Consider the following 25,397-nt stretch of genomic DNA (forward strand, 5'->3'; position numbering starts at 1 on the left):
AGACCAGCTCAGAAGAGGGAGGCGGAGGGGAAAATCCAGAGACCATGGTGGTAAGAGACAGAACAGGCTGCGGGGACAAATGCACAGGGCTAACTTTCTACAGCTTGGCACCGAGCCCGCCTACCCTCTGCCAGAGTCAAACCACGGCCAAGCAGCCACAGATGATCGCGCTGGTGATCACAGGAAGCCGGTGTTTTGGACTAGGATCTTCCATCCAACAGATCAGACTAGACAACAAGAGGGAGCCATTTGTGCTAAAGTGACACCCCACCAACCCCCCCCTCCCCGCAGGCTGCTATCTGGCCTCTCCAGGAATCAGAAGTCCAGCTTCCCAAATGACCCAGCTCCACTAGCCTCATAAGATGGTTCTGGTTTTGCTTATTTAATTATTATTTGCATTACTGGAATTTGAATCTAGGACCTTGTACCTGCTAAGTAATACTCTGTCATTCAGCTACCCCTTTTTGCTTTAATCTTTACAATAAAGTGACCTGAAGTGACCCAATGAGAAACTTCTGTTTCTTTTCTGAGATGGGTCTCGTGTACCTCGGGTACCTTTACACTCAGAGTGAAGCCAAGCAGGACCCCGCCAGCTGAGCAGGACCCCGCCAGCTGAGCAGGACCCCGTCAGATGAGCCTCTGCTCCAGCCCCAACTGGCTTTTCTTCTAGTATTCTCTCCATGTAGGCCAGGCTGGTCCCCAAAACACAGAGATCCACCTGCCTTTGCCTCTTGACTGCTGAGGTTTAAGGTGTGTGCCACCATGCCCAGCTGAGCCCTTTTCTAGGAAGGAGCCGGCTTCTGGTTAGCCAGGTGAACATTCTTTCTATAGCAACGGTTAGAGTGGCCCAGATTCCAGACTCACGAAGTCAATGAAGATCTAACCGGTAAGTTTGTCTTTTGAAAGGAAGCATCAACTACCACCTTTCACTCACAAATGAGAGGAAGGAAGCCCTAGAGAGAGACTGTAGATCAGGCAGGGATGAAGGACCAATCTACTGTGAAGATAGGAGCTGGTAGCCACACCATGACAGCCTCTCAGTCCTACCCCTGAACTCTAAGACTACAAAAATACTCTGTATCCTAACTGAATGGACTCTCCATCTTTCTCGGCCCTGTCTTGCGTGGGACTTGATCACATATTCAGTCATTGTGCATGTAACCAGAAAGTATTACATGGTGCAAATCAGGCCCAGACAGACAAACTCTGTATGCTCTCCCTCAATGCGGGACCTCAAGACCTGATTTTATGTTATTTTTTGTTTTTTTCAAGACACAGTTTCTCTACGAAGACCTGGCTGTCCTGACCTCTCTCTGTAGACCCGCCTGCCTCTGCCTCCTGGGTGCTGGGATTAAAGGCGAGTGCCACCACCACCCACTGAGGACCTGGCTTTTATGCATGTGCATTTCTATGGCAGTAAGAGTAAACAGAGGCTAGGGAACCATAAAGGGGCCCATGGAGGAGGGGAGGGAGGTGGGCAGGACAGTGACAGAACACAGGAAATAGAGAAGCCGATGGAGGTGATCAAAACCAGTGCGCATGAATATGATACAAAGAAACCTGTCAGTCTGTGTGCTGATGAGAAAACAGAAGTAAATACATTTTCTAAATGTGAATTTAAAAATAGGATTAAGAAAAAAATTGACTTAAAAAGCTCTCAGTAGGAGATGGAAAACCATTGGCATGCTTGCTGCTCTTCCAGAGGGCCTGAGCAGGTCCCACACCCACTCAGGCAGTTCACAACCACCCGTGACTCCAGGTCCAAGAGACCTGATGTCCTCTTCTGCCTCAAGGGCACTGTACACACTCACAAACACAAAGTTTCCAGTAAGGGAGACAAAGCCTATATGTGGGAACATGTCCCATGGTGGCCCACGAGGAGCCTGGGGTGAGCGGCCATCACTGCTGGCTGGAGCAGGGAGTCAGCCCCTCCACCAGCCCTGTGCCTTCACGATGGAACGCAGCCTTCCGGAACCTGCTCCAGGTGATGTCCACGGCCTAGGGCTGCAGGCAGAGCCCCTGATGGTTGTTTTGAGCCCTCAGCCTGCTGTGTGCTAAGCCTGCTCTCTGTGGTAGAATACTTTAGCTGTGTAGAGATGTGCTGCTGTGTTTGTGCTGTGTTTGGTTACTTACATAAAGATGTGCTGCTGTTTCACCTTGCCTGCCTAAGGCGCCTATTGATCTAATAAAAAGCTGAACAGCCAATGGCTAGGCAGGAGAGGGATAGGTGGGACTGGCAGGCAGAGAGAATAAGGAGGAGGGGAATGTGGGCTCAAGAAAGAATGAGAGAAGAGAGAATGGGGAGGAGGGGAGATGCCCAGGGCCCAGCTAGACGCAGAAGCAAAAAAAGTAAAACATACAGAAAAAAAGGGAAAAAGCCCGAGGCAAACACAGATGAGGTTAATATAAGGTATGAGCTAGTGGGGCAAGCCCAAGATAAGGCCAAGCACTCATTAATGAGTAATAAGTCTCTGTCATGATTTGGGGGATGGTGGTCCAAGACAGCCTGCTACAGTTCTATACTTGGAGTTCTGAGGGTCTCAAACCGTCCCTCTCTCCACCCCTGTGGGTCTGAGTGTCACACTTCAACCTTCCTCCAAGTCCAGAAGATACTATGGTAGTTTCATCAACTTGGCATCATGTAGGCCTCCTGGGAAAGCCAGCAAGCAGTAGGCACACGTGCATTCATCTCCTCTCTGCTCTTGACTGTGGACCCCCGTTTCAAGTTCCCGCCTTCATGTCCCCAAAATGATGGCCTGTGTTCTGTAGCCTGAAACCAGCCCTGTTCCTAAAAGGTGCTTTTCCCTGGGAGTATTTTGTTCAGGCAGCAGGAAGGGAACTAGGGCCAGGGTCGCTAAGCCTGAGCGACACTTCATATCCCATCCCGCTCTAGCACGGGACAGAGGAGAAAGCACTGGTGGCAGGCAGGCTCTGCAATAGGCTCACCCCACCTCCATCTTCCAAACTCTGCACCCCTGGGCACCGTCGAGCCTCTCTGTGACTCAGGCTGCCCATCTGAAGGCCAGGACTAACATCCACCTAGCTTGGAACAGGTGAAAGACAAGAAAGACATCTAGCAATTCTAAAGATGCATTTCTGTTACTTTTAATGATGTGCATGCATGTGTGTGATGTGCCCACGGGTACAGGTGCCTGCAGAGGGCAAAAAAGACATCAGATTTCCAGGAGCTAGAGTAACATGGTTGCGAGTGACTGATGTGGTGTGAACTGGGGTCCTCGGCAAGCAGGACAATAAGTGATCTTAATGGAGCCTTTTCTCCATTCCTACTTTTTCTTTTTTCAAGACAGGGTTTCTCTGTGCAGCCCTGGCTGTTCTGGAACTCACTCTGTAGACCAGGCTGACCTCAAACTCACAGAGATCCGCCTGCCTCTACCTCCCGAGTGCTGGGATTAAAGGCGTGTGCCACCACTGTCCATTCTTTTAATTTTTTGGAAGTCCCATGTCAGCTGGACATGGTGCTGCGCACCTTTAATCCTAGCACTTGGGAGGCTGTGGCAGATAGGTCTCTGTGAGTTTGAAGCCAGCCTGGTCTACATAGCGTTCCAGGTCAGCCAGAGTTACATGGTGAGAGCCTATCTCAAAAAACCAAAAAGGATGAAAGGACAGAAACAGAAGGACGGGAAGGAAGGAGGGAAGGAAGGAAGGAAGGAGGGAAGGAAGGAAGGAAGGAAGGAAGGAAGGAAGGAAGGAAGGAAGGAAGGAAAACTCTCATAGTCTCATGTAGCTCAGACTGGCTTTGAATTCACCAAGAACAACACCGAACTGATCCTCTGGTCTCTACCTCCCAAGTTTTGGCATTATGGCATGCTGACATCACATAGACACGCTTACAGACATGCCAACATCACAGGGGATGCTGACATCATAGGGTATGCTGATACGGGGTGAGGAAGTAAAGCTCGAAGCTCTGCCTACAAGAAAGCTCAATGGGAAAGGCACAGTGCTTGCTTCCAAGCCTGTTGACCTGAAATCAATCCTGTGGATCGATGTAGAGGAAGGAGAGAAGAGACTTGCTCCTACAAGCTTTCCTCTGACCACCTCACATGGGCACAGGCACACACAGAGACCCTGAATAAACAAACACACAAATGTAATCCCTTTAAAGGCAGGCCAGGCATGGCTAAGCTCCCAGGAAATATCTTAGGAAGCCGCAGGACACAACAGTCCCTATTTGTCTGCTGTCCTGGAGCTTTCTGGTCCCAGAGAAGGGCTGCCTAACAGAGTCCTGGAAAGCAGGAAGTCCTCAAGGACTTCCTGGTCCCTGAGGGAAGGGAGAAAGAACTGAGGGAGAGGAAACTGAAGCAGATGGACTCTCGGTGACCCAGAGAAGCATCGTGGAAACCCAGTCATGTCCCTTCCAGATCCTCCCTCATTTGATGGGAGCCCCCAGAGCTCCCCACGGCAGCCCTCAAGCCAGTGAAAATCTGTGTTCTCACTGGGGGGAGGGGGTGCTGCCGAGCCAGGAGGAGGGGTCTGGGGATGTGACAAAGAAATGCCAAAGTCAAACAGGGAGGACACTAACACAAGACATTAGAGAGCACACGCCTCACACACCACACCGTAGGTCACAGCTCCTTCCCACCCCACCAGAAGACAGAGCTGGGTCTCCCAGAACACCAGGGACTGCAATTGTCCACCCGATGTTTCTTACACTGGTGGCACAGACCCCGTGACTGCTGCTTCCCTCAGGAGTGCCGAAACACGGGCAAGGGGACCATGAGCCAGGGACAGTAACCCCAGAGCTTTCCCCAGCCCACAGTACAAGCTGCTCCTTGCCAGGACTCTGGCCTTAGCCTCCATTCAAGAGCTTCCCTGAAGGCCAGCAAGGGTGGGCAGTGCAGGAGAGGCAGCTGGGATGCCTGGAGAGATGACTCTCGGTGCTATGGCAACAAGCAACAGGACAAGGTGGCTGAGACAAGAAAGGCCACATCCTGACTTCGCCCTGGGACTCTCTAGTAGAATGCCAAGGAGTGTCAGGGGCAGGGTCCTCTCTACTCACCAAGAGCTCAGGAGCGACGTCCTTGGGGCTGCTGCTAACTGGAAAGAGAAGATCTGTGGGCTGGTGGTGGGTCGCTAAAGCAAAGGCCAGGGGGCCCAGTCCCGGGCCACTCGGCACTCAATGGTCCCAGCTCTCTTTCCTGGTCACCTCCTCCAAAATCTCCACCCAAATCCTGGGGCTACCAGCAGCTGGTATCTCCCCACCCACCACAACCTGCCTGGCGAGGGCCTGTGCACCTTTCCCCACTGACACTTCCTGCTTCTCTCTCCCCTCAGGAGTCTAGACCCAGGCAGGGCCTTTCCTTTATCTACCTAGGATTCCCAGGCCAGGAACCCCAGGCACTGACCCTGCCACGGGTCACAGCATGGCCCTTGCGGCACACATGTCCCTGCAGAGTAGGTGGCTATTGGAAAGGTGCCTTCAGGACACCTTGGACACAGCCTTCCTTCTGAGAGTGGCTGGGAGTGTCCAACAGCCCTCCAGCTAGCCCGAGGGAGGGTCTGTTTCCTATGTGAGAGCTAGCCAGGTGCGCAGGCCACTGGGAAGACCCAGACTCTTCTCCCTCACAAGTGTGGTGTTCTGTGAGCCCAGTGTGGGCATGACCCTAGTGCTGACCTCAGAGGAAGGAATGGCACAAGGACACGGCAAGACTGTCCCCAGACACAAACAGGTTCGGCTCACTAGCAGAGCAGCCTGGGGAGCTGCTCCACCTCTCCCAGCTAAAGGTCCAGGAAGTACTGTCAGAGGAAGAGGCAGCTGGGAGGCGTGGTCCCAAACCCAGGGACACCACGTCCGAAGGTCCACCTGACCACACAGCATGCTCTGAACTGCAGTCACTAATGGCCCAGGAGTGGCAGTCGCTTCCCAGAGGACTGCATGGCTCACAAGTGCAGGAGACGGACGTCCTTCCAGGCCTCTGCTGGGATTACAGGCATGGCCACCACGCCTGGCATGGTCACCGCACTGGCTCTAGTCGGATTTTATTTGGCATTTCCACCCTAGAGCCCTGGCTAGCCTGGAATCCATGATCCTCTTTCCTCAGTCATGAGATGGCAGGCGGTAGGCGGCAGGCAGCAGGAGTGTGATCTACTGCCTTTAAGGAGGGCTTCTCACTGGCTGAATGTTGCCAAGTAGGCCAGGCTGCCCCGCACAATCCAAAGATCCATCTCCCTCCAACTTCCAGTAGTGGCATTACGGGTGCACACCAGCTTTTTTTTTTTTTTTTTTTTTAGAAAAACCCTTTACAGTCCAGGTCTTTTATTTCTTTTTGTTCATCAGGCCATGAATTCGTAGGGAAAGGGCTCCAGCAGCTCAGGCTCACACCAGCTTTTTAATGTGGGTTCTGGGGATCGAATTAGGACTTCATACTGCATCACAGAAAGATAATTTAAGACGAGTGTGGTATCGCGGGCCTGTAATCCCATCATCAGGAGGGAAAGTCAGCGTGCGTGCATGCGTGTGTGTAAAGATGGCCCAGTGGGTAAGAGCAAGGACTCCTCTTGCAGAAGACTTGGGTTTGATTCCCAGCACTTGAATGGCGGCTCACAACAGTCCAAGGTAATCTGACACCCTCTTCTGGACTCTATGGGCACTGCATGTCAAGATGTAGGTAGATATGTAGGTAAAACACCCATACACATAAGGTAAATTTTAATGAGAGAGGGAGGGAGGAAAAAGACAGAAAGACCACCAGGAGGTGAGAACCTGACTCTAACCACACTAGTAGGCACTCCCTACCCTGAGGCATCAACACAGACAGCTCCCTCCACCTAGGACACCTAAACCCCCACTTAATCTGATTTATGCCTCCTCATCCTTCAAACATTGGCTCAAACACACTTCCTTAGATAAGCCTCCTGCTGCCCGCCAGAGCTCTTCCCACACTTGTTTGCTAAGGCAGCTGATACTCACTGGGCTGCCTGGAGCTGAGCTCAGGCACACCTGCATTCACCTTAGTGGTGCGGTCAAGACATGGACCCCTTCCAGAACGCTGGAGAGTTCCTGAGCCGCCCCCAACCCCAATCCCAATGCCCCAGGAAAAGGTGACCGCTCTCCTGACCAGCCACCATCAGCAAGCTTTGCCTGCTGATATGGGTCACATGTGGCCCTTGGAGGACAGCTGCTGGGTACCCTTGCTTCCCAGTGGCCCCCAAAGGGTTGGGCACAGAGCAAGCATGCCAGCATTTGCTGACTAAAGTCCAGTTCAAGTCGGTGGCAGAAGGGACTGAGATCCTTAGCATGGACACTCTGCCTGCGCGGCTTTCCTGCCCCAAATACCTGACCTTATTTGGTTCATTTGAAGCCTAGCACAGGCTAGACAGTTCGGTCGCTAAACTGCGTGCTGCATAACCCTGGGACCTGAGTTCAATACCCAGAGGCCACAGAAAAGAGCTGGGTGTGGCAGATGTACTCGTAAGCCCAGTCAGCAATGGGGACACAGAGACAGATGGGTTCCTGGAGCTCACTTGCCAGTCAGCTTAGCCCACCTGGCAAGTTCCAAGGCTCCGAGGCGTTCGGTTCCTGAGGATCATACCTGGAGCCATCCTCTGGCTTCCACACACAAGCACTCCTCCCCTCATCCACAGAAGGAGTTGACTCACGTTATGTTCATTTGGGAGGTATTCATTTCCATAAAACCCTGTGGTGCCTGCTGCTTGCCTCTTGAGCTACATCTATTCTGAGTCTCTAGGAGGCCATTTTCATATTCTGGAAGCTTCCTCACTGGTTCAGAGGATCCTGGACTGTAACTGGACTGGTTCCTTTCTGGCCTGTCTACCTGTAACTGTAACTGATCCTGGACTGGTTCCTTTCTGGCCTGTCTATCCTATGTTGGGAAGATCTTCGCTGTAGAAGCCAGGCCCAGTTCATTCGAGTCTGCGGCTTTAAACATTTTGTGTGTGTGTGTGTGTGTGTGTGTGTGTGTGTGTGTGAGAGAGAGAGAGAGAGAGAGAGAGAGGGGTATTTTACTTTATGTGTATGAGCATTTGTCTGAATGCAGCTTACACCACGTGTGTGCAGTGCCACAGAGGCCAGACAGCTGTGACTGTCATGTACTGCTGGAAACTGAACCTGTCCTCTGGAAAAGTGGCCAGTGCTCTGAACTGCTGAGCCAACTCTCCAGCCCCAGGCTTAAGGCATTTCAGCGCTCATCTTCCATAGGTGTTGGCTTGAGGACGGCTGGTTAAGGCCTACTCACACCACATGGACATTCAAGAGGCTCTGAAGGGAATGCAGTGGCTGATACGGAAGAGTCCCACCACAGTGAGGAAATCTAGGTGTCAGACCAACTTCCGCTCCACAACCTCAGGGTGTGGGCGCAGGAAGGGAGTGAGACGTGCCCGTGTGCATGTGTGTGTGCAGGGAGGTGCCAGTCACACTCCCCTTTGTTCTGGGGGTGGGGCTACAAGTTCCGAGACAGCCTGTCCCTTTTGGCCACACACTTTCTGATCCGTGTACAGGCTATTTTTGTATCAATAAACATGTCGACTTTAAAACAAGCAAACAGGCTGAACCTGGACCTACAAGAGTTCTCCCCACCTGCCCAGAAGGCATCTGAGGACACACTGAGGGACGCCTGGAAACCTAGGCTCAGGCCCCGGACACCAGGCAGGTCCTATCATAGCAGGTCTGGAGGCAGGCACTGGCTTTGACCAATGAGCAGGGACACCAGGCCATGGGCAAGCACGGGATCCCAGCACTTGGCACTTGGGGAAATAGACGTGGAATTCAAAAGAAACCTTGAAAAAGATGTATTTCTGTAATTTCCCCCCCAGAGACAGGGTTTCTCTGTATCCTGGTCGTCCTGGAACTTGCTCTGTAGACCAGGCTGGCCTCAAACTCAGAGATCCACCTGCTTGTCTCCTAAGTGCTGAAATTAAAGCATGTGACACCATGACCTGTCCTAATGTTTTCTGTTTGTTTGTTTTGTTTTAAAGGTACAGAGACAAGGATGGCCTGTGAGCACATCCAGCATGCTCCTTGGGGCCCAGTGAGGACCAACAACTGATGCACCCCATCTTCTGTTCCACAGCCAAAAGCTGGGTGCCCAGGGCCGACAATTAGGGGAGCGAGGAGCCCCCCTGGAAAGGTGGCTTTCCCACTTTGTGGGTATGCGGTCCCCTGGGGGCTGTGAGAAGAGCGTCTGGGCCACGGTGGGGGTGAGCAGGAAAGGCTGCAGCACCCTCGGTAATGCTGCGGCTGCCACAAGACACCCCAGCCTCAAGTCCCATCCCCATGGCCAGGGGGATACTGCAGAGGGTTCTTACTGCATCCACTCCTGGCATTAGACTCCCCAAAGTAAGATTCCCTCCTCCCAAGGTCCCAACCTTCCCAGGATCACAGGGACCAAGCACTGTGTCCAGAGTCATCTTCCGCCTGAAGTCCAGCAACAACCCCTAAACCACACCCCTGACTCGCCCCAGCCAGACTGAACTTTCTAGAACGAAAGCTTGGTCCTATTTCCTTACTTCCCACACTCCTGAGGGACCAACCCAGGGTGGTCTCAGCCCTGGTATCTGCTCTCTCTTTGTTCCTCCAGTGTTGTGCTTTGAAAGAAAATGGCCCTCAAAGGAAATGACACTTTAGGAGGGGTGACCTTGTTGGAGGAAGTGTCTCATTATGGGGGCGGGCTTTGAGGTCTCTTTTGCTTAAGCTTCCCTCAATGTGACAGTCAATCAATTTGCTGTTGCCTGCAACTGTTTCTCCAGCAACATGTCTGCCTGCACACAGACATGCTCCCTGCTGTGATGATAATGGGCTGGCTGAACCTCTGAAACCATCACTTCATTAATGTTTTCCTTTATAAGAGTTGCCGTGGTCATGGTGTCTCTTCACAGCCATAAAAACTCTAATTAACACACCCAGGTCAGGTCCAGGACTCTGGGCTGGGCCTCAGACTTGGTCACGCCCTGCCTGCTAGCCTCCTCCTTCCTCATGAAGCCAGGCTATACACAGGACCGAGTAGGCTAGCTAGACTCCAGTTCAGTGTCTAAGTCCTGAAGTGGGGCGGTCTAGCTTCTGCCCACCAGGATGCGCTCAGGCTGACACCGAACTGGAGGGTTCAGAAGCATTACCAAGGGGCTGGAGAGATGGCTCAGAGGTTGAGAGCACTGACTGCTCTTCCAGAGGTCCTGAGTTCAATTCCCAGCAACCACATGGTGGCTCACAGCCCTCTATAATGAGATCTGGTGCCCTCTTCTGGCCTGCAAGCATACATGGAAGGAATGTTGAATACATAATAAATAAATCTTACCTGCTTGTGTTTCTCTCCTCATACAGCAGATGACACTCCAAGATGGGACCCTCCTTGCTCTTGTCACTCTGTGCCTGGCCACTTTCCTATGCTGGGTAAAACTATCCCCAGCCACATCCCTACCCTGGTCCAGCCACATTTCCCGCCGACTGTCTCAACACCACGCAGAGCCCTTGGAGAGTGCAGGGTGTCCACCAGCAGTTGTCTCACACCAGCCACAGGCGGCCCTGGTGCCAGAACAGTACCTGGTAAGCAGCACACACTAATGTCTGATGCTCTCGGCCCACAAGTCTTTCCTCTCCTGTCATTCTCTCTCCTATCCTGGGAGCACCTGCAGTCAGGCTAACTCGCCTAGGCACACCGGCCAGGCAATGTCCTTAGTCACTCTCCTGTCCTCACTCAGGGCCTGCCCACCCTGATGGAGGACATTCCTCTATCTGGTCTAGCCACTCACACATCTGCCACGCTCCTGCCCACAAAATCCCATGTCTTACAGTGGCAACCCATGCAGGTCTCTGCATGTGGGTGCAATCACTCCCTACTACCTTTAATGACACACCTTCCAAGTCCCTGAAATAGCCCTGCATGGGAGGAGCTGCCAGGGTCAAAATGTGACAGATGAGGAAGCCGAGCAGAACACCCAGAGTCACGGTTCAAGCTCCTGAGGAAGGCACCAGAACTAACTGCCCTTCCCACCCACAGCATCCCAGAAACATTCCAAATCCTGCAGCATGTGAGGCCAGGAACTGAAGTCTTTACATGACAAGAAGAAAGAAGGAAGATGGAAGGAGGAGGAGGAGAAGGGGAAAGGAAGTGAGGGAGGAAAAAAAAGAAAGAGGAGGAGCTGGAGAGATGGCTCAGAGGCTGAGAGCACGGGCTGCTCTTCCACAGGACCAGGGTTCAATTCCCAGTACCCGCATGACAGCTCACAGCTGTCTGTAACTCCAGTTCCAGGGGACCCTCACTCTCACAGACACACAGGCTGACAAAACACTGATGCATATAAAATAAGAACAAAGAAATCATAAAGAACAAGAGGACAGAGGGGGAGGAGGAGGAAGAGGAAGAGAAAGGAGGAGGGGGAGGTCCTTGTAGGGCTGGGGCACAGCTCAGAGGTGGGACAAGCATGGGGGAGGCCCTGATTCACCCTTTGCTCCACAAAAGGCAGACACACTCTGATTCATTGCAACAGGCTCCCCTGCCCGACTCTCAGAGAACAGCACTGCACGGATCTGGGATGGAGAAAGGACCAGCTGGCAGGGGCTAGGGATGTGGCTCCATCGGGACAGTGGACCTCGTGCAGTCTCGAGCTCCATTCCCAGCACCAGGGAGGGCAGAGTGAAGGGCGCTTCAGCAGCTTCTTGGGAACAAAAAGCAGTTGATTGGGGGCAGAGGAAGACAGGAAGATTCTGAGTTCAAGGCCAGCCTGGACTAAGTAGGCAGTCTCTCTCTCTCTCTCTCTCTCTCTCTCTCTCTCTCTCTCTCTTTCTCCCTCCCTCCTTCCCTCCCTCTCTCTCCTATTGTTTTGTTTTGTTTTATTTGTTTGTTTGTTTGTTGTTGTTTTTTTTGAGATAGGGCTTCTCAGTAACTATGGAGCCAGTCCTGGAACTAGTTCTTGTAGACCAGGCTGGCCTCGAACTCACAGAGATCTGCCTAACTCTGCCTCTCAAGTGCTGGGACTAAAGGTGTGTGCCACCACTGCCTGGCCTGTGTGTGTGTGTGTGTGTGTGTGTGTGTGTGTGTGTGTGTGTGAGAGAGAGAGAGAGAGAGGCGTATAATCTGGGTCTCCAAATTGACTCCTAAAATTTCTTCTGAATCCCGGAAGGAACATCAACTTTTACTGTTGGCAATTCACAGTAAGCTGTGTTTGTTCCTCATGAGTGATACCTCTCTGGTCAGCGTGGACAAAACATTCATGCTGGTTAATGGCCTCGGAAGAAGAGCCCACGGTTCTAAAGACTCATATCCCTCTCTTGGTGCCCCAGCCCTGGAGCTGGCCTCCTGGAAGTGGCCCAGCGCACCCAAGAATAAGACAGTTTCCAGCCATTGGCCTCTGAGTCTCTAAGGCTGGAGTGCAGCTCTTTAGGCACGTGGCTCATTCCCAGGGGCTCCTAAGCCAGCAGCTTCCTTGGGTTTCAGGTGGTGGTGCTGATGTCAGAACCACCCCAGCAACAAGGACAAGGAAGACAAGAAAAGGAGAGGCCAGAGAAGAGCACAGAAGAAGGCTGCCAACGAACCCAGGCTGTTCTAGGATCCTGGCACCCTCTCCCCACGAGGACACTTTGGCTGTTCCTAGCAGACAGGAGATACTAAACTAATGCTGCAAGAACAGGGCTGACTCTGCTTATTCTCACCCGATAGCCACTCTCTTCTTGCTCAGAGACAGACTGCCAATTTTACTCTAGGTAGCCGCGTGCCTCCGTGAAGAACTTCCCACCCTCCTTCGCAGTGAAGAACAGCCAATGACAGGAAGCTAAAGCTAAAGGAGGACATGCTGGAAAGCTCCGTAGGTGTGTGGGGTGGCTCACTGTATCTCCCCAAGACCATGAGGCAGCCTTGGGGTTGGACTGCAGAGTGGAGAGCCCAGACCTAAACCATCACTCGATTTATTCTTTTTCACATGACGAATGTCACCGGTTGAAGCCACTGCCATTTCTGGTGAAGTTACTAATTCCCACTTGATTTTAGCACTTGAGCCTGGATCAGTGGTTCACACCTTTATTAACTCTCTGGAGACAGAGGCAAGTGGATTTCTGTATAGTAGAACCCAGCCTGGTCTACACAGCAAGTTCCAGGACAGCCAGGGCTACATGGAGAGACCCTGTCGCAACAAACAAACAAACCCCAAATGAACTGGGCCTGCTTTTCTCACCCCTCACTGATCTGAGTATTCCTGTCTGTGGGTGAGGGGGCTGCTGCTGATTCCCACTTCCTGGGATCTAAGGAGGACTGAGGGCAGGAAGGAAAGGATGGGCAAGATGGGGAGGGAGGAGGCGGGAGGGAGGGCAGGACATTGAGAGAAAAGAGAGAGAAGAGGCTGGAAGGCAGGCAGAAGGAGCAAAGAACTAGAGCAAAGGGCAGGGACCGCAGAGGCTGTGGAGCCCCCAGTCAGGGAGAGATAGGAAAGGAAACGCAGCCACCACTGCCAGCAGTGTCAGCAGCGGAGGCTCTGTGTGCTGTGGCCTCTGCCAGGAGAGCATGGTGCTTTACAGAGAAGTAGCCATAGCTCTGACATGCTAGGTACCTCTGCCTCAGTCATGGGGCCGTGAAGGGGCTGCTTCAAGTTTTTCTTCAGAGACAAAACATCCCTTCTTCCTCTCCCCAAGTGCCTCTGCGATGACAGCTGGGATCATGGCAATCATTTTGGACCATGAGAAGCACAGCTATACCCTAAAATGGTACAGCAAGGTATGCATGACTTGGGGGTGCTCATGCCACTGCCCAGAGCCACAGAGCACCTCACTCGCTGCCATTCCATCTGTGGATCCAGGCTGCTTCACTTTTTTTCTATCTTCAGCAGCAGATTCTGAGCCAGTGCCCACCCACCCTGGGGTCCTGACCCGGCAGTGCTGTGAGCCGCTCTCCTACAAAAAAGGACGTTGGACTTCGAAGACCGAGGAACCAGTGGTGACCCACAACCTATTACCACTTAGGAGATGGAGAAAGAGAGACTAATGAGACTGGAGAGAGATCCTGCTGGGGCCATCGTTTTAGCCTGCAACTGTGCTCCCAATTCACCCAAGGAGAGAGAGAAAACTTGTGGTGGAAGCACGGGTTGTCACAGGCAAAGGTCCACAAAGAGGCAGCCCACAGGACGACCGACCTGTCAGCCAGCTCTGCTCAGGGAGAGACTGTGCCGTGAGCACTTCAGGACCTGCAGCAACGGTACTTAGCACAGCACTGCACACACAGGGGCTTAGTTCGGGACCGAAAACTGAGAGCGGTTGGGAAAAGCAATGGGCCTCCTCAAAGGATAAGTCCATCTAGTCTTGCTATCCTGGTGTTCCAGCCCAGGGACAGGACCCTGCCATCGCAGAGAATCGCTCCACGCAGTGCTGCCCGATAGGCCTCTCTGAGGACAGGTCAGTGACTGAATCCTTTCTCTCGCGACAACACCACAGGGGATGCAGGGGCCGCTAAGGAGCCACGCCGAGGCCTGTCCACACTGCCCTTCTGCAGCTGTTTGCTTCACTGAGGCAGAAATCGGAACTGGGTGAGAAGGGAGGAAAGACACCAGGCTTTGCGTGCCAAACAATAAGAGGCATGGAGAGTAACACACCACACGGAAGTGCGCGGAATGCTAGCCTGAGTACTCGGCTGGTGCGCAGGCAGTTCAATCTGCTGAGGCGTAAAAGAGCTAAGAGGGCCAGGAAAGGCAGACAGGCTGGAGCGCACAGGGTTTTGCACGCCATGTCGAGGGTGTGGCCTCAGACTGTCAGCAGCTATGAATGACTGGGAGGCGGTTACCCCACCTCAGACAGGCAACCCAACTAGAAAGAGCATCCTCAGTTCCAGAATGAGGAAAGTGGAGACATGCCATGACTGGAGCTGACTTACAAGACCCAGGGACTCCAACATCGCAGGTGGTGGCTTAATAATCGCTGTGGCTTAGGTTAAGGATAGAGATGGAGTCTCGGGCTGCAAGCACAGGAAAGCGTGGGAATTTGGCCATTCATCCTAGGCTTGGAGGATAGGTACAGGTGTGAGGAAGTATGTGTGTGTATGTATATATATGTAAGTACATACATACATAAAATATATATATATATATATATATATATATACATATACATACATATGTACATGGGGCCAGGTGTGGTGGCTCACGCCTTTTATCCCAGCACTTAGGAGGGAGAGGCAGGCACTTCGAGGCCAGCCTGGTCTACAAGTTTCAGGACAGCCAGGGCTACAATGAGAAACCCTGTCTCAAAACAAACAAAAACTGAAAAATAAATAAATGTATTTTATTTATGGTATGAGTGTGTGTACACCTCTGGAGGCCCGAAGAGCGAGTCAGATCCCCTGGAGCTGGAGTTACAGGTGGTCTGAGCTGCCAGACATGGGTGCTGGGACCTGAACTGGGGTCCTGTGTGAGAGCAACAGCTGTCTTGTGCCCCGCAGGGAGCGGCTCTCCGTCATGTCAGCTGAGGGTGCTGCTTTGGCCCTGGAAAGCTCAAACCTTTTTCCTCCTACAATGATTACCTCAGGCATTCTGCTACAGTGACAGACGGCTGACTAACCCAACCCCACCAGAAGCAAAGTGACTGGTCCTGAGGGACACTTTCCCAATCCAGCACCCAAGACTCCTTCCTGAAGATGAGCTCAGAAGCGGGGGTGCAAACCACTAATGCACAGGCCAGAACACACACACACAAAACACTAACGTACAGGCAAGAACACACACACATACACACACGTGCGGTGTGCGCACTCACGCCAGGCAGATACTGACGCTGGCATTCTAAGACCCAGAACTCTGACCAGAGAAGGAGGTCAGATGATGTAAGAACCGACACAGCACAGACAGAACACACAGAGCCACGGGGACACGGCCAGTGCCCGGGACTGTGAGGCCCGGGTTCCATCCTCACCATCAAGAGGAAAGGAAGGCTTCCTGGGTGGGAAGAGGCACAGCGAACCCAGAACACGACACTGGAGAACCGAGAGCAGCTTCTGAACGGTCACTCGGTAGACAAGCGTCCTGCGTGGGAAGAGGGTGACGGTCACTGTGCCATTCCACATTTTCTCTAATCTCTTTCTCTTCCTTTTTGACACAGGGTCTCACATAGTCCAGGCTGCCCTCGAGCCTACTGTGTAGCTGAGGATAACCCTGAACTGACTCTCCTTCCCCGTCCCAAGTGCTCAGTTAGCGTTAACCGTTAGCCTGACAGGGCTAGAGTCAGCGGAGAGGAAACGCCTAGATCAGCTGGGCCTGAGGACACACTGCGAGGGCCTGTCTTGACGGATGACCGACGCGTGAGGCCCCAGTCCACTGTGGAGGCACCATCCCGAACAGGTGAGTCTAGCTGTATAGCTGTATAAGAAAGCTAGCTCAATAGCGGCCATGGAACCAGCAAATTCCTGCCTTGAGTACCTTGCCCTGGCTCCCCTCGACAACAGACTGGCCTGAGAGAATGGGTCCTTCCTCTTTTAAGTTGCTCTGGTCATAGCAACAGAAACAAATCTAGAACACCATGCCCCGCTTGGCATTTTTCAAAGTAAAAGGATCATAGCACAGGTAAGAATTCAAAGGTTTTTGTTTGTTTATTTTTCAAAACAGGTAAGAATTCAAAGGTTTTTGTTTGTTTATTTTTCAAAACAAAACAAAAAAACCCTCCAAAATGCAGGCATACCCCAAAACCCCAACCCCAGGACCACCAGGACCACCAGGACACAGCAGTCAGCTGGATCTCCTGCATCTGCCTTGCACTAAGCCCTGCGCCTTCCAGGAGACAGGATTGTGAAAGGGTTCTGGAAACAGGAGGAGCAGGGCTTTGCACCTATGCTGTGCAGGGAATCAGACTCAGCAGTAGTACAGGCCCTGCATCTCTTCCTGCCAGCTGGCCACTTCCACTGGCGGAATCAAGTTCCAATATAAATAACTGTTACCTGGTCCTCAGCGCAGTAAATGGTGACAGAAGAGAAGCTCAGACAAGTCCCGTGGGAGTAGGTACCACAAAGAACAGAATGGCCCTGGTAGGATTTGGAGTAGGGTCATGGTGTCACGGAAAAGGAAGCAGAGGAAGGAAATGTACTTTGCCAGAGTCCCCTGGGCATCATGGGTCCAGTCCTGCAGCTGTGAGTTTCCATAGCTGATTACTCCTAAGGCCTCATGTGTGGCTCTTTACACAGCGGGAGCAGGTGAATATTCTATGAATGTGCTTTTGGTTCACTCTCCCAACCATCCTAGAAGCCGCTGCCAGGGTCTGAGCGGTGTTCATACTGAAATGCAATCACCAAGGCAACAATTATCAGGAAGCATGGTCCCTGGGAGGTGGCTAGATCAAGAGACCTGCATTGGTGCACTTCTAGAAGAGCTAGACTGGCCAGGCAGGGCAGTGCATCCCTGTAATCCTGGAACTCAGAGTGCTGAGGCAGGGGGATCATAAGTGAGAGACCATCTATCTGGGCAACACAGTCAGAGTCAAAAATCAAGGCCGGGCATGGCGGGATCTCTCTGTGAGTTTGAGGCTAGCCTGGATTATATAACAAGTTCCAGGCCAACTAAGGTGACATAGTGAGATCCTGTCTTAAGAAAGAAGCTGGGTGGAAAGGTGGTGTATATTTTTAGTCCCAGCACTCAAGACCCAGCACTCAAGAGGCAGAGACAGGCGGATCTCTGTGAAGTCAAAGTCAGCTTGGTCTACAGAGTGAGTTCCAGAACAGCCAGGGCTACAGAGAGAAACCCTGTCTCAAAAACCAAAAAGGAAAGACAGAAAGGAATCTATAGAAGGATCAAGAAATGCCTGTGGTCTTAGCAAAGCAGAGCAGGAAGCACAGGGCAGGCGGTGGATACAGGGGCTTGATGCTTAGGGTGGAGCGAAGGGGAGGTCCCAGGGGAGGTCCCAGGCACGGGACAGTGGTAAACAGGAAGAGAGAGGTGAGAGCTGCAGAGGGAGGGCAGAAGGGCAATCACAGTCAGGGAGCAGGGAAAGGGGAACCAGGCACAGACGGTAAGGAAGGGAAACCGAGGCCCAGAAGAGCAGAGTCGTTTACCCTCCAGGAGGGCAAGTTTACAGAGTCACCAGGTTCCAGGCGCTGGGCAGCTGCTCAGATAACACGACTCTTCTGAGGGACGCCAAACACAGAGGAGACTGAGATGCCAAGAAAAACTAGGGTAGCGCACACACGTGTGTGTGTGTGTGTGTGTGTGTGTGTGTGTGTTGCAAGTCTTTAATCCCAGTACAAGGGAGGCAGAGGCAAGAGAACGCTGAGTTCAGGCCAGACTAGCCTGCAAAGTTCCAGGAAAATCAGGGCTATACAGAGAGACGTTATCTCAAAACAAAACAGGGCTGGAGAGATGGCTCAGTGGTTAAGAGCACTGACTGTCCTTCCAAAGGACCTGAGTTCAATTCCCAGCCCTGACACGGTTACTCACAGCCATTTGCAATTCCAATCTTAGAGACCTGAGCCTGAGCCTCCTCTGTGTTCACTGCATGAACATGGTGCACGACATACAGGTGGGCAGAACATCCACACACATAAAAATCAATAAAAAGGAGAAAGAAAAGTTGGGGGAAGTTCTGGGGCCAGCTTCTCCAGAGGGCTGGAGCTGGAGCTAGTGGAGCTTAAGGCAGACCCCAAAGGAACTGAGGTGGAAAACAAGTGAGCCAAACAAAGATGACAAGATGACCTGGCAGCTGCCCGGAGAGGAAGAGGTGGGCTCTAGGGCCTTAGGTGACCTTCCAAGAGCAGTCCCGGACTCCTTAGTCCGCCAGTGCACACCCCAAACACATGAGAGACCCCATGTTGTGAGCATGTTTGGAGAGGCTCTTGACAGCTTCCCAGCAGGTTCTCCTAGACAGGAAGTGTGTGGAGAATAGCAGGGCTTACCGCAGCAGGGTGACTGGGCAGCATGCACAGCTGTGTGGGAGGCCCACCTCCCTGACAGGCAGCCCTGCAGATTGCATCAGACTTCCTGGAAGTGAAGTGTTCCTCACTGCTATTTACATCTTCAGAGTGACATCTCTCCAGATGACTTCAGAAGGTTTCGACAGCCACATCCGGAGCCAACGTCCTTTACGTACACATCGCCCACCCGATGCCACTCCCTCGTCACATGTGACACTGGGCAGGAAGTGATGTAATCCCAGGGGAACAGACAGACTTATCAATTTCTAAATGAAGTAGTTATAACAGCAGGTTGGAAGGTGTCATTATCCAGAAGACCACAGGACTTCTTAGGAATCCATCCAAACTCAAAGAGCTGTCGCGCTAGGAACTCTAACGCTGTGGGGACATAAGTTAGTGCAATATGCTAGAATTTGGTAAAAGTTACCAAAGTAAGGGCTGGCTGATTTGGGATTCCTCTCTGTATGCTGTGATTACCATTAATGAACAAAGAAAGTTGGCTTGAGCCTATAACAGGGCAGAACAGAGGTAGGCATTGAAAACTAAAGTGAATGCTGGGAGAAAGAGGGCGGAGTCAGGACAATCCCTGGAGCCGCCTTGGGGGACAGACAAGCAGGAACCTTGACGGTAGGCCATGAGCCTCATGGTAAAATATAAAATAATGGAAATGGGTTAAATTAAGAATGTAAAAGCTAGCCGATAAGAAGTTAGAGCTAATAGGCCAAGCAGTGATTTAACTAATAGTTTCTGTGTGGTTATTTCAGGAGTCTGGGTGGCTGGGAAACAAACAAGCGCCCTCCGTACCACAGCTAGAGGGATGGCTCCTTTGGTAAAGAGGCTGCTGCCAAGCTGAAAAACCTGAGTTTGCTCCCCAAGACCCACATGGTGGAAGGAGGAACTAATTACTATCAGTTGTCCTCTGACTCCTACATGTGTGCTAGGACATGCACGTGTGAGTACACACACAAACACAAACACTAAATGAAACAATAATTTAAAAAAATGAGTCAATGTCTGCTAGGTATGGTGGTGCACACCTTTAATCCAGCACTCAGGAGGCAGAGGCAGACAGATCTCTGTGAGTTCGAGGCCAGCCTGGTCTACAGAGTGAGTTCCAGGACAGCCAGGGTTACACAGTGAGACGTTATCTCAAAACAAAACCCAAGCCCAAAATAAAGAAACAAAACCACACTACTATCAAAATCTCTCTCCCCCTCCCCCACAAAGTTGCAGACCTACCCAGGCACGCTGGTGCACATCTGTCATCCCAAGATGCGGGAGGAGGAGGCACAAGTATTAGAGAGTCAGTCTCAGCTACAAAGCAAGTATGAGGCCAGCCTGAGACACACATGAACCCCACAAAAATCTAAACCACACACTTGCCGAGAATAAGCCAGCAAGGGGAGGACAATGATAAGGAGCTAGGCCAGTAAGGGGAAACAAGGACCGTGAGGCGCTAAGTTGGGGGGACAGATGATAAAGCTAGGCCGGCAAGAGGGGTGAGCGCTACTCTAGGGAGCTCCTTTTCCAGGCAAGAGACTCCTAAGCTGGAACACTGGACCCACAGCAGCTTCCTACCCACAGATGGCCCGGCTACCACACGTGAGCAGTGCAGCACAGCCTGATCCTTAGCTCTTAGCGACCCTAGGGCAGCCTTGGCCAACACTTGAGTTCTCAAGTGCACACCCCACACCTGTGTTCAAGACATATGACACATGTGAGCATGCTGGAGGCGGCTGCGGAGACCCTGGAGCTCACGGTGGGACTTCCCAGACAAAGAGCGTAGAATTTCCCCCCAATACATAACACCATGATACAGTTTAATTTACAGAGTAGGTGCAGGGTGCCGTCTGGGGCTTCACAGACACTGGAGTCCAAACTACACGAAGCTCCTGCATGGGACAGCGGGCAAATGCATGAAGTGTTGCGTGTTGTCGTGGATTTTGCGCAGTCATAAAGAAAACTGGTGAAAATGTGACATTTGCAGACACACAGACAAAACTGGAAATCATTATGTGAAGTGAAACAAGCCACTGAGGAGATGGGCGCTAGGAGACAGGTGAGGGGGGAGCAGGAGGAGCAGGAGTTCAGCGACATCCTCTGCTGAGGGCGTTTGAGGGGGCCCGGGCTAAGCGCAGTTCTGTCTCAAAAAAGCAGAAGTAAATAAAAAAAAGACAAAGACCTCAAGTTTTCTCTATAGTGCAGAGCCCAGATTTTAGTTGTATGTGTGTCTGTCTGTCCATCCATCCGTGTCTGTGCGTGTGCCTGCAATGGAAGTATAAGCCAAGCTGTGATTAGAAAGAAAGTGACCTAAAGGGGAGGAGGGGGAGACATGAGGACTCTGGGGAGGACGAGGAGCAGCAATGGGGAGGATGGAGAAGTGGGGAGGAGGTGAATAAGAACAAATTAGACTGCCCTGAACTTAGAAAGACTTCATGATTACACCCATCATTTTTCCCATTTACTTAATACATCAGACACTGATTAACAACGGTAATTAATGAACTGGGCTCGTTAGCACGATAATGCAATAAAGTAACTTCTATTCCTGGGACAGTCCATTCAGTTCTTTTGTAGCACGGAGGTGAAGCTGCAGATAAAGGGACCCTGCAAAAGCAGAAGGCGAGAAACAGCTTGAGCATGTAATAGCAGGACCGCTCAGGAAAGACAGGCACTGCTCTGTGGTCAGAGCCCATACCTGGGGCTGCTGAGACGTCTTCCAAGGACCCCAGTTCAGTACCTCACACCCACATCAGGTGGCTCACAAACAACCTGAAACTCCAGCCCCAGGGCATCCAGAGCCCTCTTCTGACTTCTGAGGGTGCGCGCCTGCATGCACACACACACACACACACACTTTGACAATTATTTTGGTGGTGGTGGTGTTTTATGTAGCCCAGGCTGACCTTCAACTCTCAATTCTCCTGCCTCTACCTTCCGGTGCTAGGATTATAGCATCACCACCACACCCAGCAATGTATAATAAACAAAACAATAAAACCTAGAATATCCTTGGGCTGGAGAGCTGGCTCAGTGGTTAAGAGTGTGCACTGCTCTTGCAGAGGACCCAGCACCTTCATCCATCCAGTGGCTCAATCATCTGTAACTCCAGTTCCGTGGGATCTGACACCCTCTTCTGGCTTCTGAGGGCACTGCACTCACACATCACACATAATCTAAAAAAACACATTTTTACCAGCTACACTCACATAACCATTTTATGAAGTTTTCAAAAACAGTACCGCATTAATGTCTAGTGAAACAAGCCAGATGTTTACAAAAGATCACATACTAGTAATCCCACTTACAGGAAGTGTCCAGAAGAGGCAAATCCCAGGGACAGAAGCGGCTTGGCAGTTGCCTGAGGCTGGGGCAGGAAAGACCCAGTCAGGCGCAGACAGAAACTTCTGTTCGGAGCAATGAAAGTGTTCTCAAAGTTGTGACCAGCTGTGTAAACACAAAGCCATTAAACTACACACTGCACACTGTGATCTCTGAGGATCACATCTCATAAAGCCAAGCAGGGTGTGGGCAAACACACCTGAAATCCCAACACTCGGGGAACTGAAGCAGAAGGGTCTCAAGTTCAAGGCCACATAACAAGACTGTTACAAAAAACAAACCAAAACCCAGCATGACAAGGAAGTTTCAATATATTTTTCAAAAGGAGGGGGGTCGAGGTGTATATAGCTGGGGTGAGAGCCCAGGGCAGGAATGCCAGCACTGGGGAGGGAGAGACAGGAGTCAGAGGCTAGCCTGAGCTACACGGAGAGTTAGAGGCTAGCTGAGCCTACATAGCAATATTTTTCTCTCAAAAGAAGGACAAAAAGATAAAAGGTATATGGGTGTGTTCAAATGGGGGCAGAAAGAGATATCAGTGAAACAACACAAAGAATAGCCACGGAATTATTAAACTATGGTGATTTCTGAGAAGATTCTGGGTAATTTCACATTTTCCTCTATGTTCCTTAGTGTTTTCCCTCCAAGGGAATTAGGTCACTTCCTGAGGGAATCAGGCCTCTTTTCTAGATGCCTGGGCTGTGGGAGGAATCACTAACCACAAGCCAGTGTACCCACAAATCGATGAGGGGCTTTGCAAACACAGACTACTGGGCAGCAGCCATGGAAGTTCTAACTCTGAGGGCTGAGGAAAGAAATCTCAGGGAGTTAGCTTTTCCGAAACTCCCTGCAAAGCAAGTCAGCCATGCCCTGTGTGGGAAACACTCGTCCAGGCACTGTCTGTCACAGATGAAGGCTGGCCAACCTGTACATCTGCCTGCAATGCAGTACCGTGGCGAGGGGCCCACCCGGCCATCAGGACAGAAGGGGGTGTCATGCAGAGGCGAGGGGCCCACCCGGCCATCAGGGCAGAAGGGGGTGTCACGCAGAGGCGAGGGGCCCACCTGGCCATCAGGGCAGAAGGGGGTGTCACGCAGAGGCGAGGGGCCCACCCGGTCATCAGGGCAGAAGGGGGTGTCACGCAGAGGCGAGGGGCCCACCCGGTCATCAGGGCAGAAGGGGATCTCCATAGGGAAATTCCATGGTGTCTTATGCCAGGGGAGGGGGCAGCTGGCAGATCCTGAGGGCACAGCCCATTCTGGAAGGATCTTGACTGCTGACATGCAAATGGGACTGGCATGATTCCCACTTGAGAGGGTGAGAGGGAAAACTGGCAACAGAGGTGCCAACACATTCTGCAGCTCCCTGAGAACAAGGAAGGGATGCAGCGTGGTACAGGGCTGGGACAGTCATCTCCAGGCTTCCCCATGGCTAGCGCATGGGGACTGAAGACGAGGTGCTCTTCACCACTCTTCTCACTGAGAGGTAGCGCCTATTCCGTCTGTGAACAGGGACTAGCCTGGTGACGGCTGCCGAGCCGAGGCCTCCCACATGGCATCCAACTGTCAGGGTAGCCACCAGACAGGAGTAAAAATCATGCAGAGACAACCTTCGTCATTACACTCCAGCTTGGTAAGTTCCGGGGCAGAACCAGTAGCCAGGCCCAGGCAAACCCTAGTGTCAGGAGACAAGATACATGACCCAGGCGCTGGAGAGCTGGCTCGGCAGTTAAGAGCACTGACTGTTCTTCCAGAGGACCCGGGTTCAATTCCAGCACCTACAGGACAGCTCACAACTGTTAACTCCAGTTCCAGGGTACCTAACACCCTCATATGGACATACATTCAGGCAAAACACCAATGCACCCAAATAAAAAATTAAAAAATAAAAGAGATAAACGGCACGGACAGTATTTGGCCACTGCGCTGTAATAGGCAGCAGAGGCCCAGGCTTCTTGAGCAAGTCAGGTTTGTAGCGAGTCTTGACTTTCTCCTCGTCATGTGGGGCACACTCACTCTGATGGGCATCTGTGGGACTCGACAGGCTGATTTTGGCTGTGGAAGCTTCTGCCATCCAAAGTACAGAAACTAGTTACACTCCCTGTCACAGGGGAGGGCTCTACAAACAAGCACCCGTTCCGATGACTCACCCTCCCCGCCACACCGGTGTTCCACCCGCCTTCCCGCCATGCCAGTGTCCCGCCGGCCTCCCCACCACACCAGTGTCTGGCAGGCCTCTGCTGGCTGCTAGCGTCGTCTCGGTGGTAGGTCCCTCTACAGTCGGCCTCCCCCATCTCCCTCCAGCATCGAGCAATGGACCAGGACCTAAGACATGGCCTTCAAAGCCAGGCAGACCTCGGCACTCTCACAGCCTCATGGCCGTGAGCACCCACAGCTGAAGCTGTTTCTGGACTGCAGACCGCCAATCAGTAACCCCCCTGCGGCTGATTCAAAGAGAGGAAGCAGAGCTGAAGTAGGTACTGGAAGGAACTCCACAGGCCAGCCGAGCCTCGAGGGTCTCCACAGCTAGGTCCTCTGCTGTAATTCTCCACTTTGATAGCCCAGCACAAAGCCAGCGATTTCTAGCCCTGGTGACCTCATACTGGTTCCCAACAATGGCTCCACACGGCAGCACAGAGCAGCTCTGGCCCATGCCATTCACACCGAAACCTGGTCATGGTGTCAGTCTCCAGACAGGGCTGGTGGGGATTAGAGAGATGGCCCAGCAGTTAAGAGCTCTTGCTGAGGAGAGAGTGGTGTGCAGGCTGGAGTGCAGAAAAACACATGATCACTGCCATCAGCTATACACCGAGTTTGAGGCCAGCCTGGAATACTTTGTCTCCCCCCGCAAAAAAGGGGGATGGCTAAGGTGACTCGGTGGGTACAGATGCCTGCCACCAAGTGTGATAAACTAAGTTAGAATTTGATCTCTGGGACCACCAACATGGAAGGAGAGCACTGACTCCCACAAGTTGCCCTTTGACCTCCACACGTGGTGCTGTGGTGTATCTGCATGTGCACAAACACAGATGATAATGATTTAAAATTCTAAGAAGCAGAAATCAAGGTTGGAGGAATCTCAGTGAGGAACAGCATGGCTGCTCTTCCAGAGGACCTGGGTTTGGTTCCCAGCACTCACACAGCAGCTCACGACAGGCAGGCCAGGCGCACAGCGGCAGCCAGCCACCCCAAAAGCACTAACGTCGGGGCACGGTTA

The 25,397-nt window shown here is 52.1% G+C and overlaps 1 protein-coding gene across 4 annotated transcripts in view; it reads right to left on the reverse strand.

Annotated features, from left to right (window-relative positions):
• Positions 1-25,397, reverse strand: part of Ppard (peroxisome proliferator activated receptor delta) — a 70,825-nt gene that overhangs the window by 26,334 nt on the left and 19,094 nt on the right. Inside the window, exon 1 of one of the 4 annotated variants that reach the window (XM_087898386.1) lies at positions 5,021-5,042. The exons of the other annotated variants lie outside the window; for them this stretch is intronic. The gene's annotated coding sequence lies outside the window, so the exon portion shown is untranslated. Of the gene's footprint in view, positions 1-5,020; positions 5,043-25,397 lie in introns of those variants that run through there. 4 annotated transcript variants of the gene reach the window in all.

Source organism: Myodes glareolus, chromosome 18, assembly GCF_982192425.1.
Source record: "Myodes glareolus chromosome 18, mMyoGla1.1, whole genome shotgun sequence".
NCBI lineage: Eukaryota > Metazoa > Chordata > Mammalia > Rodentia > Cricetidae > Myodes > Myodes glareolus.